At 58.1% G+C, this 20,760-nt stretch overlaps 1 pseudogene; it reads left to right on the plus strand.

The window, feature by feature from the left end:
- The first annotated feature begins 11,321 nt into the window (after positions 1 to 11,321).
- LOC102413985 lies at positions 11,322 to 11,838 on the plus strand (annotated as a pseudogene).
- The last annotated feature ends 8,922 nt before the right edge of the window (positions 11,839 to 20,760 follow it).

The following is a 20,760-nucleotide window of genomic DNA, read 5'->3' on the forward strand; positions in this document are numbered from 1 at the left end:
AGACCAACACGTTCCTCCTGTGGCCCTTTGGGCAGAGACCCAGGACGACGAAGGAAGAGCAGGCCTGCCCCGGCCAGGCCTCTGCATGCACAGCTCAGTCTTTCAGCAGAGGAGGCTCTGGGCACCACAGGGGCTGCTGAAGATGCCCCCAAAGGGGACGGCCTCCGCCACGCAGGTCTCGGGGTCAGTCTGTCTTTCGCTCGTTCCCGGAGTCTGGCTCCCGCACCCCAGTCACGCCAAGCCCAGCTCAACCCCCAGAAGGGCAGCTCCGTCTCCCCCATGGGAACACTGGCCTTAGCCGCACCCCTGAGCACAGCATCGGGAAGGGCCTGGGCTGCTGTCTTCTGCCCCCTGCCTGCCCCCGGGAGCAGTTTCTCCTTCACCCCACTCACACGCCCGCCCCAGCCTCAGCGTTTAAGTGGACGAAGCCGGGCAGAGATCAGAACACAGAGCCCAGAGCCGACGTGGGGTGCCGTCTGGGTCTCCAGCCCCCTCACCTGGAAAACGGGTGACAGTGATGCCGGCCCAGCAGCCAGGAAGCCAGTGGGTCCTGCGAAGCCCTGCGCCCAACTCCCAGGGCTGCGGTCCTGGCTAGTTGGTCTCATCAGGATGGGTGTACGTTTGGCTCAGCGCTGGGCGCTGGGCGTCAGGATTGCCTGGGCGTGGGGGAGGGACTCACAGGCCTGTTAGAGGCGAGGCAGTGAGTCAGGTCTCCAGCAAGGATGCCAGGGGGACAAGACGGGGGCAGGAAGTGCAGCTGGAGCGGCCCCACCCCTCAAGGACCGCCCTCGATTCCAGGCCTAGAGCCGTCTGCCCGGGGCAGCCCCTCAGGCTGCTGACCACCTGGCTGAGCACAGGACACAGGCCGTGAGCTGGTGGTCTGGCCTGGACTCCATCCTGGAGCAAGGTGCCCTGTGGGGTCTGCTCCTGAGACCCGGAAACGCTGAGCAGGAGCTGCATGGCCCACCTGCCCCCCCGAGTCTCAGAGCAAGAGGGCCTCCCCGCCGCAGGATGGGCTGGCCCACGGCCACCGTCTCTGGCCGGGGCGTTCAGTGCGACTCGACCTGGCCCCCCAGCACATCCAGCAGCCCCGTGGGGACCTGAAGAGGACAGCACAGGCAGAGCCACTGGCCTCGCTTCCGGAACACACTGGGCGCCCGGGGGGCCTCAGGAGCACCCACACTCCCCTGGGGGCTGCAGCCGTGTGCATCTCTGTGAACAACAGGTGAGCGAGCCCCCTCCTGGGGGTACAGCTGGGCATCACTACTGAGCAAGAGGTGAGCAGGCGTCCGGCACCGGGTGGGCAGGCCCTGGGGGATGAGGGGGGTGGAGTGGGGGTGCAGAGGCCCCTCGGTGAGGCTGTACATCCTTAGGGCGAACTGGAGGTTGGCGGCCTAGAGGTCTGGAGAAGTCCCTGCCAACAGAAAGTCAGAGGTCAGGGGTCAGGTGGGCTTGGGATTTGAAGGAGGCCCAGCCGGGCCCCGAGGGGAGCAGGAAGCTGGCCCAGGGCGTGTGGGCCGAGATGCAGGCTCCGGGCACGGATGCAGGCTCCAGGCAGGGGCCAACCCAGCCCTCCGAGGACCGCCTTCCCAAGGCTCCTCACCAGCCAGAGACAGAGCCTCCTTCACATAAGGACCTGTGTCCCATCACGGCCCCACCTCTTCCGGCCACAGTCACCTCCTGAAGCCCACCCGGCGGACACCGCCACAGTGGGACCTGGGTCCTCAGCACGTGAGCTGGGCGGACACACGCCTTCCATCCACAGCACGCGTTCCCGCCATCTCGGCCTTGGCTCTCGCAGGCATCTCAGGCCGGCAGCTGGGCACTCGGAGCATCTTCACCCCTAACGGAAAGGAGAGACAGGTTGCCCGAGCCGGGACCTGTTGCCCCCAGCCTGCACACGGGAGCTGGCCTCCCTGCAGAGCTCTGGGCAGCTGCCCCAGTGGCAGCTCTGAAAGATGGGCCAGGCCGGCCCAGCACAGCAGGTGGGGACGGCGGGACACGGGGCAGCCGGGCTCCATCTGGCTGCCCGCCCCGCGGCAGGGGCTTGCGGCTCTTGTCGCGGGTCTGAGTTGATGCGGGCTCTGCAGGCGGCTGGAGGCGGCTATTCTTGGATGGCTTCTGGTACCACAGAACCTCGGGAGAGGGGTCAGAATCCCCACGGGGGAGTTACCACTGCTTGAAGATCCTGCTAGACTTTGAGAACACAGGAAATACTGGGGATAATGTGTGATCCTCGAGATGAAAGTGACTTCAGAGGACAGACAGCCGACAAGCCCCCCTGCTGAGGCTGGCTCCTCGGAGGGGAGAGGCAGGAGGGCGTCCAGGAGACCCCACTGCACCCCCGACCTGCTCACTAGATCAGGTAGCAGGGGGTGGGGGCAGGAACACCTGCCCTGCTGCCCCCAGCCACGCGGGAGGCGCACACAGACCCTTCCTCCAGCCCCACAGCTGGGGCCACAGCTGTGGCAGGAGGCGGGGGCCGTGCAGAGGGGCCGCCCCAGCGGAGCCATCCTGGTCTGTAGAGGCCGGGCGGGAGCAGAGCTGCACCCCCACTCACCCCACCCAGAGGCGGGAGCAGAGGCACCGAGTCTCTCCCGGAAGTGAGGCCGCCCAGTCACCTTTCAGCCTCCAGCCACCCCCAGGGAGCCATGGGGTGGCGAGGGTCTGCCCAGTGGCGGGGCTGCCCTTCCTGACAGTTTGGATCCCAGGCAATGGGGTGCTGGCCGAAGCCCCACAAAGCTCCCCAAGAGAAAGGGCGCACAGCTTAGGCTGGTCCTGGGGCCAGAACACAGCAGTTGTTACCTGACGCCCGTTCAGCAGCCAGGACTCCGCTGCGTGTGCTGGGCTGAGGCTGCATTCAGACTACCAGGGGCAGTAAAAATAAATAAGAAGAAATTTAGGGTCTGGACAGAAGGAAGGAGGTTCAGGTGCGATGGACCCAGCATAACCCTTGGTCGGCACTGGAAATCCCATGAAAGAGCATTGATGACAAACGCCTTGCTGACAACTCAAGAGTCTGACTCTGATGAAGCCATGATCTTCTATTTCCCAACGGGGTTCCGAAGAAAGCTTGAAACGTTCACTCCTGTGCACCTGCTGGACTTGCTGGGGGGCTGGGGAGCTGGACCCCGAGGGAGCACTGCTCAGAAAATCCGAGGTCTGCTGAACCACGGGCGGCCCTAGGACCCACTTGCATCTGCCCAGCTGGACCGTCTTTAGGGGACCTCCCCGACTCCGTGCGCCCTCCTGAGGCTCTGCAGGGCCCTGATACCCGTGGGCGGGCAGCCCCACACAGACACTGTCCTTCTGCAGGGAGACCCAGGGCTTGTGGCGGAGCAGGTGAGGAGGGAGTCGGCACCTCCAGTGCTTGGACGAGGAGCCGGGGTCTCATGCAAACCAGCTGCCGCAAGGCAGGATTCATCCTGAACCAAGGTTCTCTCGGGCTTTGAGCCGTGACCCTAAACTGGCCCTGGTCACATTGAGGCTCAGCAGGGAGTTCCAGCCAGGGGCGAATGGTGCAGAGGACACGGGGGCCAGGGTGAAAGGCCTCCCGCGATGGGCCATCTGCCACTCCAGCTCTCACATCCCCTCCCAGGGCATGAAGGTGCTCGCGGAAGATGGCTCAGTGGTGGGTCAGTGCCCAGGTTTTCAGTCATCTATCACCAGAGAAGGGTCTGTTTGGGTCAGGAGTTTCTAAGGAGCAGACACAACACTTTGTTCCAAACCAGATGAACCGGCTGACTACTTCATTTGATCAATAGATAAGCTGAACCTCCCACCTCACCTGATTATTTCCAAAGCATTGACCCCAGATACAAGGACGGTGGCCTCTGAGCAACTGGTCGGGGGGGTGGGGGTACTGCCTTGGCAAAACCCAGGTTGCCTGCCTGCCCAGCGCCCGGCCTCTACCTGAACCATGGAGTCCCCAGCATTCAAAGGCACTTCCCCACAGCTCTCACCTGCAGCTCCCCACCCAGCCTGGGGATCTGGAGGGACCCCAGCACCCCCACGCGGAGACCGCGAGATCATGGGGAGTGGGAAGGCCTTCAGAGGTCACCAGGACCATCCCCTCCTGGAGCGACAGGGCCCCCAAGACCACAGAGAGCTAATGGGGAGAGGAGGGACGCGCTCCCCGCCCAGCCCCTGCTCTCCACTCCCCGAGGTTCTCCAAGAACACTTCCCAGGGGCCCATGTTCCCCCCGGGGCCCTCTTCAAGAGGAGCTTCCCCGTGCAGTCCCGAAGGCCAGCGTGGGCAGCCACACCTGGGCTTCCTGCTTCGTCTCTTGGCAGCATGGGGCCCGTTGGTCAGAGGGGCCATGGGCTCTGCTCTGACCCGAAGACCAGCCCTGGAGCACAAGAGCCACCTGGACCCTGCGGGGCTGCGCAGGGCGGCAGGACCCAGCTCTGCCCTCCGTGGCAGTCTGTCCAGAGGGTCTGGGAAGCGCCTGGGTCCCCACCTCCAGCTCCGTCACCACACCCGCCAGCCTGCCCACCCAGGGAGGTGTAGGCCCAGGTGCGTGGGTCCGAGGCAAGCTCAGGGGCACCTTACTTCCCAGATGGCCTAGTTTACCATCTGGGGAAAAGTGAGGCTGGACCACTCGGGACGGGAATGCTGTTGGGAGTAGGGGCTTGAGGTGGGGGCACGGCCAATGGAGGCCTGGGAAGCCCTGCACACCTCGGGGAGGGGGTCAGCTGACACAAGCAGACCTCCCCAGGGCGCAGAGCCTGGCGCCGTGAGCTGGGGGGCGCGGCCGGTCCCGAGCAGCCGCCTTCCGTCTGTGAGTCAGGTGGGAACATAAGCATCTCACGACGGCACCTGGATGGGCGTGGAGTCGGCCAACCACGGAAGCAGCACCCTCTGCGCCCAGGGCCAGGGGCAGCAGGCACCGCAGGCTGCGCATCACTCCCTTGCCCCCACATGGAGATTCTGACAGCCGGTGCTGGCCCGGGGGTCCGCCTGCTGACTCTGCAGGGCAGCTCCCAGGGCTGCGGGCAAGTGGGGAGGACACACAGTGGCTCAGGACCTCACTCTTCCCCGAAGAAGCTGCAGCCAAGCAGATGCCACCAAGTGGAGCGGGGAGAGGGAGCAGGAGGCCACAGTGGGTGGAGTGGGGGCTCGGGGGGTGAGCTCAGCCTCGGCATGGGAGACTGAAGCCCCTCAGGGTGAGCTCAGACCACCTGGACCCCACGGATCACAGCACAGATGGCGATGTGAGAGACCCAGAGAAGGTGAGAGACAGGGGAGGCCCGCCAGGAGGGGCGGCGGGCAAGGGAGACGCCCCCTGAGCCCTGTAGGGAGGACAAGGGGGAGGAGGGGGCCGGGGTGGTCTCAGCGGGCCCCCTCTCTGCTCTAAGCAGCACCCGCCTGCCCTTCAGGGCCCCACTGAAAACAGACACAGGAGAGATAAAAGGGAAGCCCTCTGAGGGGTGAGTGGCCTGAGATGGGCTCTCCGGGGGCGGGGTGGACAAGCGATGAGTGCTTCCCCTGATGGGCGTCCGGGGTCCCAGTCCCCAGCCCTCACCCGCCCCACCTCGGGCAGCTTCACACCAGCTCTGTGAGGGGCGGTGGCCTCCGGGGGGCCGTCTGGGTCGCCCAAGGACCCACACGGAGGAGGGTGGGCACCAGGAGCAAGACACGGTGCTTGTTCCGCCTGCCATGAGGGTGCAAAGCGTGCGAATCAGAGCCTCGGGTGCAGGTCCAGACCCACTTCCTGAGCTGTGTCTCCAACTGGGGGCCCCCGTGGCTCCAAGAGCAGACTGGGGCCAGGGCCGCCTCCGCCCCTCAGAGCCCCCTGCTTCATGCAGGGCAGCGTCGGGCTGGGAGGTCGGGCTGCTGGGCGGTGGGAGGGCTGGAGTCGCTGCAGGGGCTGCTGCTGCTGGGGGCCCTTCAGGGGCTCCACCCCGGGCACCAGATGGCACTGCCACGGTGGAGTCTCAGGGAGGAGCTGACACCTGTCAAGGGCTCGTCACAGGGCAGAGCTCTGGGGGGTGGAGGGGGTGCCAGGCAGGGCTAAGGAGCCAACCCTTTCCTGTGTCTCCACTGGGAAAGCCATGGGGACAGATCACTTACAGATATCCAAACTTTTTAAAGGGAGCCCTTTAGTGAAACTTTTTTTTTCCATCACAAAAGTCGTATCTATTCATTACAAAGTAGATACAACACAGAAACTTCTAAAAAGAAATAATCATAGACCAATATCCCATCTCCTAATGCTGATTTCTGTTTCATTTTATTATATTTCTAGGTAGTAGTAATATGTGTGCAAAGAACTGACTCATTGGAAAAGACCCTGATGCTGGGAGAGATTGAAGGTGGGAGGAGAAGGGGACGACAGAGGATGAGATGGTTGGATGGCATCACCGCCCCGATGGACATGAGTTTGAGCAAGCTCCAGGAGTTGGTGACGGACAGGGAAGCCTGGCATGCTGCAGTCCATGGGGTCACAGAGAGCCAGACATGACTGAGCAACTGAACAACAATAAATGCTCTCTGACATTGATCTTAGCAATAATTTGCTGGATGTGTCTCCTCAGGCAAGGAAAACAAAAGCAAAAGTAAGCAAATGGGACTATATCTTTTTCACACCAGAGGAAACATCAACCAAACCACACCTATAGAATGGGAATATTTGCAGATGACATGCCTGATGAGGGTTAATATCCAAAACATGCAAAGAACTCCTACAACTCCAAATCAAAATAAGTAAACAACCCGATTAAAAACTGGGCAGAGGATGTGAACAGACATTTTTCCAAAGATGACACACAGAAGGCCATCAGGCGCGTGAACAGGAGCTCGGCGTCACTCGTCGCATCCTAGAAGCTGGAGCAGGGCGTCCGCGCAGCTTCCTGGGAGGACTCACTGTGGGAAGGTCTCGGCGCTGTTCCTCCAGCTTTGCTGAGCGAGTCCCACTCTTCTCCCCCAGTCGGCTGGCCTGTCTCGCACACGCCTGGGCCCTGGCAGAGCAGAGTCAGCAGGAGGGGACCCCCAACACCAGCAGGGCCGCGTCCCTCGCTCCTTGGGGATGGCCCCCCTCCCACACTGGGCTGAACTCAGCCCTCCCACCACGGTCCGAGTCAAAGCCGAGGTCCCAGCCCCCAGAGCGGGGCTGGTCTGTGGAGACCTCAAGCCCAGTGTCCAGGCCAAGGCCGGGCACCCCCTCCAGCTCTGATTCCTTTCTTGGGGACCTTCGTGCCCCTGCTGGGTGCTGGGTGCAGGGCTCCTGGTGGCCTCTGAGTCCCAGGACACGTTGGGTGGGGGTGGGGGCAGGCAGAGGGTAGGGGGACCCTGCTTCGTCCTCCATGGGCCCTGCACAGCAGGGGGCGCTCACGCCCAAGAAAGTGCAGGGTTGTCAGCGTAACGGGTCAGACAGATCTGGCTGGCTGGCCACGGCCCCCGAGTGAACTTGTCCCGGGGGTTTGCCCGACTGACCTGGGCCTGAAGGGCCCTGGGCCTTGCATTCAGCTTGGGGCAGGCCACAAGGGAACCCTGGGGGCAGGGGAGGGATGGCCCCCAGATACCCCAGACAGGAACTCCAGCCTGGGCTGTGGCCACCCTTGCCTTTGCAGGGAAGGCCAGTCCCTCCTCTAGGGTTACCCTGATTGCCCTTGACCACAAGGAGCCTGTGGTCCACACCAGGCCTGAACCGGGAGGGGGCCTTTTGTGGGGTGGCCGTGAACGAAGCAGTCGAGGGCCATGATGAAACAACTTTCAGACGTGAAGCAAACGTAAGGTTCACAGGGCCAAGGGTGACCCGCCAGGCTCTTGTCCTAGCTGCCCACCCGCCCAAGGTCTGAGGACTTGCACGGTCACCCCCAGGTACCTCTGCCCCCATAGGTCTCCCCTCCGGGCCCCAGCCCCGCAGCCATGCTGGGTCATGCAGACGGGGCCTTGCAGCTCTGTTCTCCCACCTCTGCGATGCCCTCACAGGCTCTGGGCTCTGCAGGCTGTGCGAGAGGAAGCCGAGCCCCACGGGGGCTTAGAGACCCGCCTGAGGCCACGCGTCCAGTGGAGGCACAGCCTGGACTCAACCCCAAACTGTCCTGCAGGTGAGAACCCCATGTCTGCAAGCTCTTCAGAAAGCAGAAAGCAGCTGGGGGAGCAGGGCCTGTGCTCACTCGAAGGAGAGCGGACACGGGGGGTGGCCTGGGGGACCCTCCTCTGTGAAGCCACGCCGACAACCCCTGTGCTGACGCCGGGGCTGTGTGTGGCAGAGAGGAGGGCCTGCGACACTTTGCAAAATGTGAGCTGTTGGAACCGAAGTGCGGGTCACCCCCTAAAGCGCCCAGTCATATGTGATCCCCACTGGCCTCTCTGGGCAGGGTCCCTGAATGGGCAGGCGCTCGATCATTGCTCCAGAACATCTATCCACACCCCCGAAACGGTCACCAAATCCTCCCCCCAGAACTCCACCCTGGATGCCAGACCTGAAGTCACAGTGCTTCTGGACTCCCTGACCGGCAAGGGGACTCTGTGTAGCCTGCAAGCCCCCTAAGCGCTTCCCGGCTCAGTCTGTTTTCCTAGGATGCCTTCGCAGCCGTGAGCCTCGCTGTGGTCCCCACCAAGCATGGGGCATCAAGATGGAAGAGGGAGGAGAATGCGGGAGAGATGGCGGGGCTGCAGGACCCCAGGCAGGGCAGGGAGCCTCGGGCGCAGACCCCCAAGCCCACACCTGGCCCTCAGCCTGCAGGTTAGGGTAAATTGTGCATCCTGCACCCCGGGGCCCTGGCATGCACCCTGTAAGACTGGGCCTGAGGGCTCAGTTCTGGGAGGGCGGGTTGGGGTGCAGGGCTGGTGGGGTCTCAGCCCCAGGGTCACGCAAGCCAACCCCCGCCCCATCACCTCAGTAGCCGTAGCCCTGCCCTTGCCAAGGATCCCTTGAAGATGGCACGACCCCTGGCAAGGTCAGCATGCCTGCCTGGCCTCAGGTCCTGCCTGCCTCCAGCAGCGCTGGAAAGAGCCCCTCTGGTGGGCACTGGGAAGGCAGCAGCAGGCGCAGCCTCCACCCCAGGGGCTCAGCTCTCCCTGGTGACGCAAACTCCGTGACCCCAGGCCTCCTTCCCGTTCTGCGCCCCCGCCGGCAGGGGCAGACTCATGGCCCCCCAGAGTCCCACACTGAGAGTACAGAATGAACCGCCGGCTCTCTCTCCGCAGCCAGCTGCCTGCTCTCACTGACCTGCCCTGTAGGAGGGCCCATCGCAGCCACTCCGGTGGTGCTGGGCCAGCCCTGCTCTGCAATTCCGGCCGCAGCTGTGACAGACACACACGGGGGCCTCCCCGACCCACCGCCCCTTCCACCACACCCAGGAGAGAAGGCAGTGGCCCCTCCGAGCTTAGGGGTGGGAACCTGTCACTTCTCCCCCATCCGTTCATCTCCAGCCATGCACATCCAGGCGAGAAGCCCACCCGAGCAGGCAGTCCCCTGCTGCGGGCCTCCCACCCAGTCCTCCACACCGTGGCCCCAAACCAGTTTTGACAGAGCCACCTGCTGACCAGAGCCCTCAGGGGCCCCCACCACCAGGGCTGGGGACCCCCACCACTGGGGTTGCCACCATCCCCAACCAAAGCATTATGTGCTCCAGGTCGGCCTCCAGCCTAGCCCTGGGCCTCCAGCAATTCAGGTCGTTACTAGCCGGAGGCGCCCTTCATCCTCCGGACCTTTGACCGTACCCTTCCTAGCCAACCTGTCTTCCAAAAAGCCTCCCCAGTCCCTCCCCCAGGCTCCCCAGGGCACCAGTGACACGTGCTCCCACCAGGACGTCCCCCCAATTCCTGAGTCCCCACCCCCACCACCAACCCCCAGCATCCCAGGCCCACCCCAGATTCACGAGCATGCAGCTGCCCTGCCCAACTGGAGTCAGGAAGGCGTGCTGGCCCCCCAGAACCCTGGAACCGCTGGGCTCTGCTCACTTGTCTGTCGGGGAAGGAAGAGGGGCCCGTGGGGAGGGGCTGGGCAGGCCCAGAGCTCCGGCGGACCTGGCTGTCCTGGGCAGAAGGGCTGCTGACAAGAGGCAACCGGCCTCCAGTGACAGGCAGTCAGGTGCTGGCACCTGCCAGCATATCTGCCCACCAGCACACGTCAAGGAAGGGCCTGCGGGTCTGGGAGACGCTGGCCAGGCCCTTCCCCACCCCACAGGGGGCTGCAGGACTCTGCCCCTCAGACGGGCAGCCAGGCTGGGGGCTCCCGAGTCCTGCTGTCTCACCCAACCAGGCTGGCCCTCGTTCCCAGGCCAGGGTGGAGGTCTGCAAACACAGAGGGTGGTCTGCACACGGCACCCAGGAACACAGGATCTGACTCATGCCCCTCAGGACTTGCTAGGTCTGCAGCCTTGGCCTCCTGGTCCTGTTTCTACATCCAGGAAACAGGGGTGACGTTGATGGGAAGCCCTCAGCAGAGCTTCCCAGGAAGTGAGGCCCCCCATTGTGTGCTGCTGTTCAGCCTCTCCTGGGCCGCAGCGTGCCAGGCCTCCCTGTCCATCACCAACGCCCAGAGCTTGCTCAAACTCATGTCCATCGAGTCGGTGATGCCATCCAACCATCTCATCCTGTGTCGTCCCCTTCTCCTGCCTTCAATCTTTCCTGCTACACGGTCTTTCCCAATGAGTCAGCTCTTTGCATCAGGTGCCAAAGTATCGAGCTTCAGCTTCAGCGTCAGTCCTTCCATTGCACATTCAGGACTGATCTCCTTTAGGATGGACCGGTTGGATCTCCTTGCAGTCCTGTCCATGTTGGCTGTTTTCTCTCTCCCTGCCCCCACCCGTGACTTCCACTCTCTCTGCTGATGCCAAGTTGCAGGCCCTTGCTTTGCTTCCACTGCTGCCCAACAAGCTCCCCTCCCCATCGCCCTGAGCAGGCCAGGGCCAGGTTCTGGGACAGGTGGTGAGGACCAGCCTGAGGGTCTGACCTGCAGGATTCTGGGCGTTGCCCCAGCCTAAGCCAGGCCCCTGGCCAGGGGACACAGGAGGAGTGTCCTGGACACCCCCACATATCTGCTGTCCCCTCGGTCATTCCACCCGGAGCCCAGAGCCCCGCGGAAGCACCTCAGAGCTAGCGGGGAACCTCCAGATGGACGCCTGGTGAGCAGAGGCCAGAGGCCTCCCAGAGCTGCTTCTCAGTGGCAGGCCGATGCGCGGACCGTCCACCTCCTCCTTCTCTGTGCCCTGCCTGGGAGAGGATTCCGACAAATGGGGGGCGGGGGGCGGTGTCTAGCTTCCATCTCTGTTTCCCTTCTGGGAAGAGAGAATTTCCTTACTACCCTCCTGCTGGTCCTTTCTCATAGAAGAACTTTTTAAAGATGATTTCGGGCACCCGTGCGAACATGGCGCTACGCGCGGTGCGGAGCTTGCGGGCCGCGGTCGGCAGCCTGCGCACCATCTCGGCACCCAGCGCGCCCTGCTCGCTGCGGCCCTGGGAACTGCGGGCGGGTGCCGTCTGGGCGCTGCGCACCGGCCCTGCTCTGCTGTCGGTGCGGAAATTCACAGAAAAACACGAATGGGTAACAACAGAAAATGGTGTTGGAACAATGGGAACCAGCAATTTTGCACAGGAAGCTTTGGGAGATGTTGTTTAGTCTGCCTGAAGTTGGGACAAAGTTGAACCAACAAGAGGAGTTTGGTGCTTTGGAAAGTGTGAAAGCTGCTAGTGAACTCTATTCTCCTCTATCAGGAGAAGTAACTGAAATTAATAAAGCTCTAGCAGAAAATCCAGGACTTGTCAACAAGTCTGGTTATGAAAATGGTTGGCTGATCAAGATGACATTCAGTAACCCTTCAGAACTAGGTGAACTAAGGAGTGAAGCAGCATATGAGAAATACATAAAATCTATTGAGGAGTGAAAATGGAGCCCCTAAATAAACTGCTTTGAAACAACTTAATCTAGCATAGTTGTCTTAAATTAGTGGTGGATAGATATTTAAAGTGGAGAAGGCAATGGCACCCCACTCCAGTACTCTTGCCTGGAAAGTCCCATGGACGGAGGAGCCTGGTGGGCTGCCGTCTATGGGGTCACACAGAGTCGGATCCATCTGAAGCGACTTAGCAGCAGCAGCAGCAGATATTTAAAGAGCAACTTTTAGCAAAAGAAACTACTTGTAACAATGTTTCCTGAAGAAAATACCCCTTAACTTTCTAATGACTTCAGATAAACACTGTGCATCTTTTTCCACAGCATCCTGCGATCTTTAGGCTAGGCTCCAGTTATAATATTCAGAACTCCTAAAATTATCTCTGATAAAACTGATTACAAAAATTATGTAATTCAAGGATAACATGGTTATCTTAAACCTTATATGACATTGTAACTTGCTTACAGCTATCCTTGGATTTGGGTCAAAATTAGAAATAACTGCCAATGGAGAAGAGTTTGTTAGTCGTGTAGTGTCCAGTGAAGAATATTACTATCTTAATTCTGCAATATACTGTGTTTGCTGATGCCATTTTTATACAGTGAAGCAACAGCCTTGCAGGAGAGTAAACAATAAAATATTCAACTTCTTAAAAAAATAAAGATGATTTCGTCCTTAGAACACATCTCACTGAGACGCCACATGCAGTCACTGCGTTTTCACAGCCGTGTGAAGATCTGCTGCACCAGTGCGACCACGTGGGGTTCCCGTCGTTTCTGCTTGTGTCCGAGTTGTCGGGATGGCTTCCTGATCCTTCACGATGATCTCATTTACAAAAGTCTGTGTGTGGCTGCGGAATGGGGAGCACCCACCCCAGGGGTCCCTCCCCAGCCTTGCCTCTGGCCCTGCCTCTCCTGCTTCCCACCCACCCCCACTGCCGCTGTTCTGAGCAGGCTGGGGTTTGCCCCTGCAGCGGTCCTTTCGGAAAATATCAATACAAGAAGCACACAGATGTCTACTTACCAACTCTCTCTCCAGCCTTCTCTGGACACTGCCCAGCACCTCACTTTATTCTCCTAACGTTGTCAGGATGCCACTGTGAGTGTCCCTACACCTTCCTGAGGGCGCACGAGACCTCCCTGGACCAGGACTCGGGAGTTTTCAGTCTTTGCTGTCGCCACGAGTAACCACCGTGGACGCCTTGCCTGCCTGTCCTACGTTTCCCAGCTTGTCCTGGGCGCAGTCTTAGGGGTGGGGCCAGTGCCTCTCAGGTCAAATGCATACATAGCTTCACTAGATGTTCTTAATTCCAGCCCCAATTCTTAATGGACCAGCACCACTTTGCTTCCCACCTTGCAATCAATATGAACACCAACACAGCCAGTGGTCAAGCCTTTGGACTGTGATCCATCTGACAAGAGAGAAATGAAACCTCAGTGTTATTTCAGTTCACTTTTCTTTCACAAGACCATGCTCGGACACCTTTATATACGTTTAAAGAGACATTTGCATTTTTTTCTTCTAGGAACTGTTTATTGATATCTTTGCCCATTTTCCTGTAGGTGACTGAACTTTTCGTGCATCAGTGATTTTAGCCCTGCGTCCGTGATATTATGTGTGAACACTCTGTGTGTCTTCTGACGTTGCCTACGGTGTGTTGTGCCCTTTGTTTTTTGTTCAGTTGCTCAGTCGTGTCCAACTCTTTGCAACCTCGTAGACTGTAGCCACCAGGCTCCTCTGTCTGTGGGACTTCCCAGGCACAAATACTGAAGTGGGTTTCCATTTTCTCCTCCAGGGGATCTTCCCAACCCACGAAATCAAACCCGTACCTTCTGCGTTGGCAGACGGGTTCTTTACCATTGAGCCACCAAGGAAGCCCTGTGTTTCGCCATGCAAATGTTTAAATTTTACACAGGCAGATTGTTCACCTTTGGCTCATTGCCTTTGGACTTTGCGTCATGGTTGTCAGCGTTCTCTATTCTGGGTTGTAAGGGAGGTCATCCTACTTTTTTCTAGCACGTGTACGGTTTCACCTCTGATCCACTTGATGTCTGTTGTGAAGAGTGGATCCAATCTTACCTTTGTCCACATGGCTCTCCAGCTGCCTCAAAGCCGTGGATTAAGCAGTTCATCTTCTCCCCACTCGCTGAGAAGCCACCCTGACCATCATCCACGTGCCCTGAGCCCAGTGTTGAAGGCCCTTCACAACACGTGTTAGATCTGCTGGACCCACCGACGGGTGGGTGAGTGGATGTGTGGGCGGAGGGATGGACCCTAGCCCTTTCCTGCCCTCCCTCACCTGGCTATACCCGCTTGTTTATTCTTTCCTATGAAAGAAAAGCATTTACCGTGCCTGGTCCTACCAGGCAAACCCCAAGCTCTTCTATCTCCAGGGCTGCCCAGCAAACTCTCACTCTTCGAGAACCAGCACAAATGTTCCTGTCCCTCCAGACACAGGGACCTTTGCTCTGTCCCTCAAACAAGTCAAGCTCATTCCTGCCTTTGACGCTCCTGCCTTGAGTCCCCTCTCCCCGGACCGCCCCTTGGACGGCTCATTTTCTTTTAAACCTCAACTCAGACACTTTCCTGGAGAGTCATCCCTGGCTTTCTCCTTCCATTGCTCTGCTTTCTTTTCCTCACGGTGCTTTTCTGCATCTAAAACCGCTTTACATGTTTGTTTTATGTTATGTACACTAGAAGAGAAGATCTATGAGAGAAGGGACTTCGTGTGCCTTATTTTATGGTGGATCCTCAGCATCAAGAAGAGTGTGGTGAGAGAAGCTCCATAAACTGTGCGGATGGATGGGTGGATGGATGGGTGTGTGGATGGATGGAAGGATGGGTGGATGGATGAATGGACAGACATATGAATGAATGAGTAAATGGATGGATGAGTAGATGGATGAGTACAAGGGCAGATGGGTGAATGAACTGACGATGGGTGAATAGGTGACTGACAGGTGGATGGACAGATGGATGGTTATGTATTTATGTACAGGTATGTGTGTATGGATGGATGGATAGGTGGGTGGGTGAATGGATGGATGATGAGCAGATGGATGGAAGGATGAGTATAAGGGAAGATGAATAGATGACTTGGCTGATGAGTGAATAAGTGACTGGACAGGGAGGCGGGTGGACGGACGGATGGATACGTATGTATGTATAGGTGAGTGTGTGTGTAGGTATGTATGTATGTATGGGTGGATGGGTGGGTGGGTAGATGGATAGATGGACAGATGGATGGATGCATGGATGGATGAGTGAATGAGTGGACAGATGGGTGAGTAGGTTGGTAGACAGAGCCAGCTCTGACTCCCCAAGCAGTTAGTCACCTCTTCCTCTGCACTCCTAGAGCACTCTGGTCACCCTCTGTTGCAGCCTGTGAAGGCATCTGTCACCTGTCCCCAGCCTGTCTGTCTGTGAGGTCAGTGAGGACAGCAGCTGGGTCTTGTCTCCATCCAGGCCCAGAGAAGGTGATCGGGAATGAATGCAGGAGAAAGGGTGACAAGGTCAAATGCCATAGTACAAGGTAGCATCTGGGATTCAAGGCTCTGGGGGACTTTCACAGTGCCCAGGAAACTCCTGCTGTATGGACCCCAGGGCCAAAGGCCTGACACAGTCCAGGCCTGTGGAGCCTGAAGTCCCAGCCTGAGCTGGAGCGCTGAGATTTTCCCTCCGTGACTGGCAGGGGAGCTTGTCTTCTAAGCCTGGGTCCTGGCGTTCCCTTCCCAGTCTGGACACCAGGCAGCTACTGACACAGAAAAAAAGGGGAAGCAGCTGAGTGACCAAATGAATCTGGGCTTCTTAGGCTCAGCCACTGTGGGTCCTGAGACAAAACCTCTCTGGGCACGAGGGTGAGAATGAAAGTGACTTCAATCACCCCCCCCGAAAGGTGTGAGAACGGGAGTGACCCCAAGTCAACCCCAGCCCTTCTCTGGGGCACAGAAGTGGCTCAACAGCGGAGGCTGCCTCCCCTCCCCTCCCTTCCTGCTCTCGCTATGCTCTTACTTCACTTTTCTTTATTTTTAACAGTTTATTTTCTGTATTTTCTATATATATTTATGAAAATATATTTTCTGTATTTTTAACAGCTTATGGTATAATTCACATCCTATCCACTTTACCCATTTCGTGGATAAAATTCCGTGGTTTAGCATATAGTCACAGAGCGGTGTAACCGTCCCACCACCCAATTTTAGAACTTTCATCACCCAAGAAACCACATCCTATTAACAATCTTTCCATCCCCTCCCTCTCTCCTCCAGCCCTGAGTTTCTGTCTCTATGGATTTGCCTATTTTGGACTTTACATACAAATGAAATCATGCAGTAACTGGGTTTTCGTGGGCTCGTCCATGTTGGATCAGTCCTTCACTTCTTATTGCCAAATAATAGTACATCGTGTGATATTACATTTTATTCATGCATTCATCAGTTCATGGACAATTAAGTTGCAAAGAAAAAGTATTTCTCCAAATAGGTGGAGTTACTGGACTACATATTATGAAATATTACCTTTCTTGAAATAAGACTATCAAAGTAGTTCTAACACACCTTACTACAACAATGGATAAACTTTTAAAATTAAAGCTCCACCCTAATCACATTTTCTTTAATTTGACTTTATGACTATTTTATGATAGCTTTCTATATGCTTAGTAATAAGTTATAGTTCCTTATTATAAAGTGTTTTTCAATATCCACTTTTTCATTTGTATCTTACAGCAGTACCAATTGTTATTCATTGTTATATTTGTCTGAAGTTACACATAACACTTTTCCTAATCTGATTTTTGCTTTTGGTTATATTGCTATTCACCCTTAAGAAATATTTGGCTTGTATACAGTTATATCTATTGGGTTTTTGTTTTTAAAATAGAAAAGCTTTCCCCTCAAAAGATTTAATGTTTATATCTGCACATTTCAAGATTTTTATCACTTGGTTTTTTTTTTATTGTCATTGATTTCATTTCACATGTCTATATAGCAAAGTGATTCAGTTTTATACATATACATATAAACACGCGTGTGTGTTCATTTTCCATTTCTTTTCCACAATAGGTTATTATAAGGTTTTGAAGGTAGCTCCCTGTGCCGCACAGTAGGCCCTTGTTGCTCATCTACTTTGCATAGAGCAGTGTGCATCCGCTGATCCCAAGCTCCTAATTTACCCCTTCCCCTCACGGCTTTGGTCACAAGTCTCTTGTCTGTGAGTCTGTTTTGTAAATAAGTTCATTTGCGTAATATTTTAGATTCCACACATATGCAGTGTCGTTTGACGTTTGTCTCTAGCTTCACTTAGTACGATAATCTCTAGGTCACTTCATTTCATTACACTTGACTCTTTAATCCTGCAACTCACTTTGGTGTGTTTTCATCACTTTACTTCCTCCTCCAAAAACGCCTCACATGATTATTCATCAAATAATCGTTCTCTTTCCCACTGGCTGGCCATTTTCAGCTTCGTTTTATTTGTAAATACTTGTGTGCGGTGAAGTCTGTTCTCTCGGTCCATCTGTCTGTCTTTACACCAGCACCAAACTGCGCCATTAGACCTTGCTAGCATGCCTGCCTGTTACAGATGTCCACGTTTCGAACAGGTATCATAGACTAAGGCACAGAACTCAGTAGATAAGTGCCCTTGAGTGATGGGCCAGTCACCCGGCTCGTTCCCAGTCCTTCACCTTCTAAACGCGCTTTCTGCTGCGTCTCCAGTAAGTGGATCACACAGAACAGTGACGGGCACCCTCCTTGGCCCTGAGGTGACTCTGCCAGTTTCCTGTTCCCTGCCCCACACTCATGGCCTCACGGAGGGAAGGATGCCACCTCGATTCCTCCTCCAGCTGCCCCGTGACTCTCTCCTAAGCACGACGATGTTTGCATGGTGAGGTCATTATTGTCTGGGGCTAAAACAGTGGACCCGATGGGCTTTTTACTGGACTGGAGATGCCAAACCTCCCTACAGTCTCCCAGCTGTGGACTCATGGCCCACGGAGCGAAGGACCTGGTGAAATTTCTTCTGAACCGGGAGCAGCTCTAACCGTCACAGGAGCATCCTGCCCCGATCCACCTCTCCCAGGGCCTTCCATCCTGCCACTCCAGGCGTCCATGACAGCCTGTCCTTCAAAGTCATGTTCTGAACAGGACTTTTATGTTCAAAGGATTGTAAACAGGTCCCTGATGGTGCGAGCACATCGGGAGGCCTCCTGGGGCTCAGCCTGTGGTCCCCCAGACGGAGGACAGGAAGCTGCAGCTGCCGGTGCAGGGGGCCATGTGCGCTGAGGGCTGTGGGTCTGCGGTGACCACGGGGACCCACACGTGCGGAGCCCTGTTTGGGAACCAGCTGCCCTGCTTGGTAGCTTGGGGGGTCTATGAGCCTGACTGGTGCCCTGTCCCCACCCATCAAGAAGTAGCCCTAGCTCCTGAGCAGATGGTGTCCTGGGGGCTCCTCTGTTCTGAGAGGCTGACCCTGGGCTCCCCAGATCCACCAGCTCAGCGCCTGGCACTGCGTGAGCATCACACAAGCTTTGCCCGTGGGGCCTTGGGTGCCCTGCCCATCAGGAGCAGGCTCCTGCGCTGCCCGTGTGGACGTGCTTGTCACAGTCACCGACCTTCACGGAGTGCTCGGTCCTCGTAGGCTGAGGGTGATTCCACTTTGCCCCTAACGCAGTCCCTTCCGCAAGGGCCCCCAGGCTGTACCCACAGCCAGGGGTGAGCAAGGCCCCTCCCCCTCCCATGCAGAGACCCCGTGAGTGTGTGTATCTCCAAACAATACAGAGCTGGAGACGATGGGGCTGTGGGGGCAGCATGAGTGGGCAGCACAGAAAAGAGAAGGAAACCCTGGAGAGCTGCCCAGAAAAGGAGGCATGGAAACTGGGCTTGGTGAGCTGGCTAGATGTCAACAGCAGGTGGTGGAAGAAAGAGCACTTCTGGGTTCCGGGGACCTCCCCTCTGGAGCCCCTCGCCAGGCCCGAGCCCCCTGCCCCCATCCCCTGACCGCTGGAGGGTGCCTGGGCCCAGCTCTGCGCCTGCTGCACTCCTGGGCTGAGCTCGTCCGCTTTCATCATGAGCAGGAGCTTCTAGAAGCTTCAAACCATCCCATGTGGTTCCACTTACTTGCTGGCACCAAAGGCAGCTGTGTGTTTACAGATTCCAGAGGAGACCCAGCCCAGAGCACACGAGGGACCCCACCTGGGAGCACAGCCACTGTCCTGGGGAAGCTACAAACAAGGGCAGAGGTGGGGTGCTGGGTGCCCAGACAGTCAGGGGAGGGCGTGGAGCCACTGCGGCTCCGGTGGGTCAGGCTCCGGCTCCCCCCACCGCCATCTGCACGGGGGCGGCGCGGGATTCCCGCTGCCTCTGCTGGGACTTGCGGGCACCATCCCTCCCGAAGCTCCAGACCCTTGGTCTGTCCTTGCGCAAGAACAGAGATGCTGATTTTTGGCACACTGCCCGGGGCGTGCCTCTTCGGGTGTTTTAGAAGCTGGATGGTCCCCCAAGGGGGAGCCTGGGCTCAGTGCCCATGGGGCGGGCCCGTTCCCTGTAAATGCTCCTCGTGTGCTGGGCAGTCCCTCAGGACCACTGTTGGGGGTGGGGGTCGTGCTGGCGACCGGGCTCCAGTCTGCCGCTGCCTGGAAACAGGCCACAGCTGCCAAGAGAGGCAACAAGCTTCTGGAGCGGCCTGCCTCCACCACCCATGGTCCCTGTCCTCCCACTGGGGGCAGCCCGCTCTGTCCAGCCACCCAGCGGCCAGGAGCGGTGCGGGGGAGCCGCTGAGCACAGGGCCAAGGCCAGGCCTCCACCTGTTCTCAGGGGTCTGTCCGTCCAGACCCACTGGGATTCCCCACGAGCTGCAGGAGCCGACCTTGGAGGCGCTGCCCCGGGGCAGCCGACAGCTCGGCTCCTGGGCCGTGCCCCCTACCAGGCCCCCGAGGCTCTGTGTTCATGCTCCATGGCCGCTCCAATCCCAGCTGCCCCCTGCACCAGAGCAAGGCGTGAGCTCCTGGATGTTCACAGCCCCTCGGACCCCAGAGCCACCCCATCCCCAGGAGCAGACGGGGCTGGGAGAGCCACCGGGGCCAGGTCCCTCCTGGAGTCTGCCCCACCGCTCCTGTAAGGGTGGTCTGCCACTTGTCCCCACTGAGGCTGCCTCTCCCTCCCCACCCCGCCCCACACTGGGCACTGGGCTGTGTGCTGGGGAGGCCGCTGGGGAGGGACAGGCGGCAGCGTGCCAGCCAGTGGCCGCCACCCTCAGTGGTTTGTCTTCCCATGGGAACCCCGGACCCCAGGGCCAGTCACCTCACACCTCGGAGACCCCACCAGGTGGGGAAGGGGCGGGCTGGCCCCTTTCCTCAACAGCACGGTGGTGACGACAGAGATCCCTCCCCTCCCCTGGGCGCCCAGGCCTGAGCGGCCCCTGCATGGCCCCTATCCCCAGCACTAGCTCAGGGGATGAGTCAGTGCCACCTGCCCCAGGTGACAGGTGAGAGGCCGGTAGAGGCTGCCCGCTCACCTGGCCAGCAAGGGCAGAGCCAGGCTCTGAAGCTTGTCTGTGTGAGTGTGTGCTCAGTCGTCCAGTCCAGTCTGACTCTGTGCAACCCCATGGACTGCAGCCCACTAGGCTCCTCTGTCCATGGGATCCTCCAGGAAATAATACTGGAGTGGGTTGCCATGCCCTCCTCCAGGGGATCTTCCCGACCCAGAGATTGAACCCTTGTCTCCTGTGTCTCCTACACTGGAAGGCGGGTTCTTTACCACTGAGACATGTGGGAAGGCCCTGACGCTTGTCTGCCACCACACCCCACATGTGCCAGGGTCTACGCCACAGAACAAAGCACCGCAGGCCAGTGCCTTCCCGTGATAGACACCGACGGCCTCACGGCACCCGGAGACCACAGATTCCCATCAGGCT

This window comes from Bubalus bubalis, chromosome 6 (genome assembly GCF_019923935.1).
Source record: "Bubalus bubalis isolate 160015118507 breed Murrah chromosome 6, NDDB_SH_1, whole genome shotgun sequence".
In the NCBI taxonomy this organism is placed as follows: Eukaryota; Metazoa; Chordata; class Mammalia; order Artiodactyla; family Bovidae; genus Bubalus; species Bubalus bubalis.